This window comes from Solanum stenotomum, chromosome 8 (assembly GCF_019186545.1).
Source record: "Solanum stenotomum isolate F172 chromosome 8, ASM1918654v1, whole genome shotgun sequence".
Classification (NCBI taxonomy): domain Eukaryota; kingdom Viridiplantae; phylum Streptophyta; class Magnoliopsida; order Solanales; family Solanaceae; genus Solanum; species Solanum stenotomum.
Window position 1 is genome coordinate 55323213 of NC_064289.1, and position 7671 is coordinate 55330883.

Below are 7671 nucleotides of genomic sequence, written 5' to 3' on the forward strand. Positions count from 1 at the left end.
AAATAATTTATTATATTATATTATATTATATACCTCCAAATTAATTTTGTTTAACTAATATCAAATCAGTATAATATATTATATTGATATTATTAAGGTTGATATTTTCACTCAATTGATACTAAGGGCTCGTTTGGTCATGCGATATGAAATCATGCTATGGGAGGAGAGGTGATAGAGGTTAATTACTTGTTGTTTTCGTTGTATCAAGTTGTATCATGAATACAATTGATTTGTATAAAAAATCATTGTATTTAGATACATATTAGAAGGAGAGAGGTGACCGAGCCGGAGAGAGGATCAATGCATGTTATATTCATTGTATCACGAATACAATTAATATAGAATATAAATACAGTTGATACGAAATACAAATATAATTGTTTGAATATAATTGATACAATTGATTTGTATCATATACCGAATATAATTAAATTAACGAACACAAATTGTATTGACGAATACAATTAACAAAATAGAAAATGTCATAATATAATTGATACAAAATATGTATACGGTTGATCATAATACAAAATACAGTTAATATGGAATATAATTACATTTGGTACATAATACAAAATAAAATTGTCATATTTATGTGGAAAAGGAGAGAAATTTTCTTTAAAATGTTACATAGATACAACTTTTAATTTTTAAACTATAATGGTTTTTTCATAAATATATATCACATGTTTGCTTTGTTGTGTAATTTTTTTTAACTCAATAGACTTTTTGTTTAATTTGTCCTTAGAATTTTCTATTTCACTTTTTTGAGGTCATATTACTTTGAATTTATATTCAAAATTTCACTCAAACATAACGAGAGAACTATTTAAGGTAATTACATATCAATCATCTGACTTTAAATCTCCAATTAAGGATAAATAGCTATTTACTTTTTGCATTCTTAATTTATGTAAAAGTGTTTGATTAAACATGAATTTTAAAATGAAAGAAAACTTTTGGAATATATGGTTTGACGCATATTTTGGATACTTACTATCCCATCAACTGGTACTAAAAGTTCACTCACTTGATAGAATTCAAATTATCATCAAAGATTGTGGTAGAAAGAATGAACTTTTTTTTTTAATAAAAAGTTAGAATTCGAGACCTAAAAATAGAATAGTGAACACGTTTTTTCTTTAATGAAATTTATACAACTAGAATACAAATTAGTTGGTAAGAATAACCGACATTGAATTAGAAATCAAAATAAGAAAAAAAAAATAATCTGATTGATTCAGTAAATGACCCTTTTATTTATTTATCTTATGATTTATGAATAAACTACGATCTAAAAGATTCATTTTGATTAAAACAAAAATACTATGAGAGAAATGAGATCACAATTTAAGCTTTTATAGATATTAGACAATAGTCTAATATTTCGTCCAAAATTGTATTTTTCACAACTTGACTTTTTTAAAATTTTATTTTTTCATTTAATTATTTTTATGAGAACTTTTTTCTTTATATTCTCGTTTCATAAACAAAATTGCTGTGGCATACAAATTCCAACAACCAAGCACCAGTGGTCTAGTGGTAGAATAGTACCCTGCCACGGTACAGACCCGGGTTCGATTCCCGGCTGGTGCATTTTTTTTTCTTTTTAATCCAAAGCTGTCTATTAAAAGTTTTGATCAACTAACAAGTAAATAAAGCTAGGGTTATGTCGGAATCATACTTTACATTCGTGATTTCATGTACATATAATATAACTACAGTTAGGGGTGTTCACGGTTTGGATAAAAACCGATACAAACCAAAAAATCGAATCAAATCGATAAAATAAAATCGATTTTATTTGGGTTTGGTTTGATTTGGTTTTAGATTTTTGAAAACCAATAGTATTTGGTTTGGTTATGGTTTTATTCGAAAAAACCGAAGAAATAACCGAACCGAACCGATAAATTATATACATATATTTTATTAATATACATACTTAATATATTGTTTTTATAAACAACTTTAAAGATCATACATATATTTTCATTAAAATTTCTTTATAATTTACTTATTGAAAGCAAAAATGCCCAAGATGAAAATATTTATCTTATTGATTTCATGTATATGAGTGTCTATGACAATTTTTTGTGAGACTGAAAATATTATTGTCTCTTCCTTCTAGGCGAATATAGTGAATTTTAAAGTTTTATTGATAGTAAATTTAGTGATCGAAAGTTCAGNTCCCGGCTGGTGCATTTTTTTTTCTTTTTAATCCAAAGCTGTCTATTAAAAGTTTTGATCAACTAACAAGTAAATAAAGCTAGGGTTATGTCGGAATCATACTTTACATTCGTGATTTCATGTACATATAATATAACTACAGTTAGGGGTGTTCACGGTTTGGATAAAAACCGATACAAACCAAAAAATGGAATCAAATCGATAAAATAAAATAGATTTTATTTGGGTTTGGTTTGATTTGGTTTTAGATTTTTGAAAACCGATAGTATTTGGTTTGGTTATGGTTTTATTCGAAAAAACCGAAAAAATAACCGAACCGAACCGAAAAATTATATACATATATTTTATTAATATACATACTTAATATATTGTTTTTATAAACAACTTTAAAGATCTTACATATATTTTCATTAAAATTTCTTTATAATTTACTTATTGAAAGCAAAAATGCCCAAGATGAAAATATTTATCTTATTGATTTCATGTATATGAGTGTCTATGACAATTCTTTGTGGGACTGAAAATATTATTGTCTCTTCCTTCTAGGCCAATATAGTGAATTTTAAAGTTAATTGATAGTAAATTTAGTGATCGAAAGTTTAGTAATTTAAGTCATTCTAACTATTTTTCGTTTTGAATGGATTGTTGTCACTTTTTTCACATTTTGAATGAATTGTTTATTTTACTTTTGTGTACGGTTAATAACCGAATAACCAAACCAAACCGAAACCGATAACCACCAAACCGATAAATGTATATTATATTTGGTTTGGTTTTGATAATTTTAAAACCGATTAAGTTGGTTTGGTTTTGATTTTGACCAATAACCGATCCAAACCGACCCATGAACACCCCTAACTACAGTTATGCCGCAATCCTAAATAATTTGGCGCGATTATATGAATACATCATGTTACTTCAATTAAATTCATCATAAGGAGTAGTATAAATAGCATAGCAAACACCAAGTAAAAGCTATAGGAATTGGTATTGGGATCGACGCTTCACATCACCGAGGCGTCCAAAGTGCTTAGAACTCAAGGAAGCTTAAGTCAACTCAAATATCATGTCTTAGTTTGGCTTCTATATTTTTGGAAACAATTGTCTTCTTAACTATATGTGCTTTTCTATACCGCTTTGTTATGTGTTAATTGAGCGGAGGGTCTTTCAGAAATATGAGATTTCATTAGACATGATGTTTGTTGTTGTTAATTTTGGACCAATTGGAAGTCAAAAATATAAACAAAATCAAGTTAATTTTGGAACTTTTTGTTTGTCCAGATTTAAGGACATTCTTCAAATGACTATCAGTTATCAGCAGATTAAATTTAAAAAATTAAAACTTTTAGTATGGATAGACGTGTACGTAGTCTCTAGCTTTATGAGTATATATATATATATATATATATATATATATATATATATATATATAATACAATCTTTGACATTACTAACTTGCAAAAATAGTAATATGGTCTTTGATGGAGCTCTTTCAATTTTATACTGTTATTATACATTAGAACTTTCTAGTTCTAGGATTAAATAAGTCGCAAATTCGCAATCCTTCGTTTTAATTTGTTTCTTTTATCTTTTTAGGTTTTTTTTTCTTCTGAAAATTTTAGGATAAACTGCAACCGCTACAATCTCTGTTCTTCAGGTGAGCACTCTCTGATGAGCACTTTGTGTGCACTGGGTAAACCCACACACTAGACAAGCTCTATGCGACAAACTCGACTCATAATGCATTGAGGGGGATCGATTTCAGATCATCTATGTTGATGACCACCCTCCAAACCAACTGAGCCATCCCAAAGGACTACTTTTTTAGTTTGTTTTAAAAAAAAAAAATTTAAAACTAAATTAAAGGATATTTTAGTACATTTTATATATATTTACTAAGAGTGCGAGATTCAAAATTATCATTTATTTTCTTAAACTTTATGTCAAAATCAACAAAATAAATCAAAATGGAAATAGTATTGGTAATTATCACTTGAGCTGGGAATATATTACATCTATAATGTAACTTGATGTGATTTTGGTTTTTTCATGACGGCTTGAGAATTCATAATTTTAAATTAAATTTCTTATATAGTTTTCGCATTTCAAATTTAACTTATTTGCGTCGCAGAATAATAAGGTTACTTTGTTCATCACCCGTTATTTATCAGTATAAGGGTGTGTTCGGTACTTATTTAAAAAGAAAACAAGTTATTTAAAAAAAAGTGAAAGTAGAGAAAATAAATTCCGTAAGTAGCATTAATCCACATCGATTATGTATTCCCCCTCTCCAACTCACCTCATTTTCAAATTTCACCCCCTACTCCCATAGTCCCCCATCCCACCCCTCACCTTTCGTAGTGTTTCTCTAGATTATATACAAATGCTTTTAGAATAATATTTGTTGTTTATGTACCAAACACAAAAAAATAAGTAAAAGACACTTATTTTCACGAAAAATATTTTTATTTGTACCAAATACGCCACCCTAGGTTGACTAAGAAATATCTAAATAATTATAACGTTTCCAAAAAAAAATAATCTAAAAATTGTGTATTTGTTCTAGTTTTGGACCAATAAAAATTAAAAAAAATACCAATCGCCGTCTGTGGGGATCGAACCCACGACCACGTGGTTAAAAGCCACGCGCTCTACCACTGAGCTAAGACGGCTGATATGTTTTACTGTTGTATATATCTATATATATATATAATACTCCCTCCGTCCCATTTTATATGAGGTACTTTGACTCGGCACAAAGTTTAGGAAAGGAAGGAAGACTTTTAAAATTTGTGGTCTAAAATGAATGATAGAAATTTGTGTGGCTGTAAATCATTTCATTGAGGAAATATGGACATTTTATAGTTAAATTGTTACTTAATATAGAAATATGTCATTCTTTTTGGGACTGACTAAAAAGGAAAAGTAAGTCATATAAATTGAGATAGAGGGAGTAATAAATGCATAAGCATTTTTATGTAATGTGCAGTGTAAGAAAATGAATATTCACTTATTTTTTGCTTTGATAAAAAATATAGTATTTGATTTATTATGTATTTTTCCTTGTTTATATGAGGTTTGAATTTCAAGCAACGAATAAGAAGACTTTTTATTGTGTTTTATTTATATGCATTTCAAATATTTTTAAATTGTTAATTCTTATAATTTATAGTACTTTTTGTGTAGTTTTTAAATATGTTAATTATTTTTCAAAAATCAAATCGATCATGTCCGAATGCATGATCAAAATAAAGAAATTTGACTCTTTAAATCTGAATTATATCTTATAAATTGAAATGGATGAGTAGTTATTACTAAGATGGTAGATACTGACATAAGAGGACTTGAAGAGAGATAAATGATATTCCAAGAGAGGAGTAGATATTGAAGATAAATGATTTCTGAAACTGAAAGAGGCGATCAAATAAGACATGACAAATCTAGAATTAGAATAGAAGGCCAACTAGTAGTAAATAGTTTTGCGTTTTGCTTTTCCTTACCAATAGTATTATTATTATTTTTGATTTCTTATTATTTTTAATTTTCTATTGCTGCAGTATAAAGCATGCGTACACTTTTCTCTTTCCACATTTTACTTATAAAATTTATTAAATATATCATCATCATCATTATTATTATATGGTAATTTGGAATATCATTTATCTTTGATATTTAAAATTTATGATAGAAACTTCCGGAACCTTTCTTTTAATGGAATTTCGAAGTCTCGTGACTTTATCCACTTATGGTTATTATTATTATTAGATAAACAAATGATAAATTAGAACCCCACATAATTATGACACATAAAAATATAACATCATAATTACATAAAAAAGACAATACAAACAGCTTTGAAGAAACAAAAAATACATTTCTCAGTATTTTATTTGCTATTGTCGTAGCTATTACAAGAATTAATTATGATAATGTTGCATACCTCATTTAAGTTTGTGTATAATTTTCCTTTAAACATTGTGTTTTGCTTATGAATTATGGTGAATTTGCAATGATGTTAATCTTTGTGTCTTTGAAAGGTGTGTTGGTATTTGATGATTAATGATTTAATTCTAGCTGGATAATTTCAAGTTCAAGATTCCAAAACCCTTGTTTGACTAATTTTTTTTTTTTTTTTGAGTTTTGAGAATATTATCACAAAAATATTTATAATATAATTATAATAGTTTGACTGACACAGGTAAAGTCGGATTTTTTTTATTAAGGGTATTCAAAATTTAATATATACGTATGAAAAATATTTTTTCACCGGGTTTGTCTAGTGCGGGTTACCTCTCCTATGTGGTTTGCGAGCTATTGCATAAGAGCGGGGGTTTTACCCTGTGCGCACCCAAAGGATAGCGACTGCGGGTTTCCCTTGTCATCAAAAAAAAAAAAACAATATATTTCTATAATTATCTATATATGTAATATAATTTTTTGACAAAGTGTATCTGATTGGCCACTTTAAGCTAAATATGGCTACACCACTGGACCTATCATAATAGCATTTATTAAACTACATTGATATTATAAATATATTTTACTTGAAGTTAACTTAAAAGTCATTTAGTTTTTCTACTACATGCGCATTGCTACTTTTGAATACATAATACTTATTTTTTAAAATGTTTAAAAGAATTTAAATTGTATATATTGATAGTGTACGAATTATTATTTATACAAATAAGTCAATTTTATCAAATAGTTATAAATAAATCTCAAGCAATGGTTGGTAATATGACAAATAATCATAATCAGGAATTTATTCTCTTTTTTTTTTCACCTGAAAAGTTTGGACTAAATAATTTTTGTTTTGCATGATGATTGGTTACTAAGAGAATAGAAGTATATTTTTGCTTGTTAGAAAGAGTATATACACTATTAATTAGCTATTACATAATAAAATTTCTTACTAACATAAAATTAAAAATTTATATAGTCAAAAATATTTTTAATTTTGATACGTTATATAGCGATAATAAAGATTTTTTATTAGGTATTAATATAAAAAAAATTAAAAAAATTAAAAATATAGTTATAATTGTGGAGATTGAATTTTGATCCATTTCTTTTTATTCCATTTCAATCCAAATAATTTTTGAGTGAATTAATAACCTATTCAATTTTAAACTCACATCATTTCAATCTATTCAGATTTAATCAAACTCTATCATATGACAACTATATTTATGACTATAAACAAATAACTCAAAGGAAAAGCCATGGAACTTGTTCTTTTGCCGACCTTATAATATGATAAAATAATAAAATAATTATGATTACTTTGAAGAAAATGGGGGCATCTAAAGTATAAATCACTAGTTATGTTGGGATGGTGAAAGACAACAATCGATGCCATGATTTGGTGATCTTTGACCCAAAATTTTATACCATGTACGACTCACTATACTATGTAATATGTATTACCCTACCTTACTATTATATTAATAGCTTTTCTATCGATATCGATTTATCAGATAA

General features: G+C 26.9%; 2 non-coding genes across 2 annotated transcripts; one reads left to right on the forward strand and one right to left on the reverse strand.

Annotated features, from left to right (window-relative positions):
* Positions 1–1528: 1528 nt before the first annotated feature.
* Positions 1529–1599, forward strand: TRNAG-GCC (transfer RNA glycine (anticodon GCC)). The gene has a single exon. It is a non-coding gene; the product is annotated as a tRNA-Gly (tRNA).
* Positions 1600–4790: 3191 nt separating this feature from the next.
* Positions 4791–4862, reverse strand: TRNAK-UUU (transfer RNA lysine (anticodon UUU)). The gene has a single exon. It is a non-coding gene; the product is annotated as a tRNA-Lys (tRNA).
* Positions 4863–7671: the final 2809 nt, after the last annotated feature.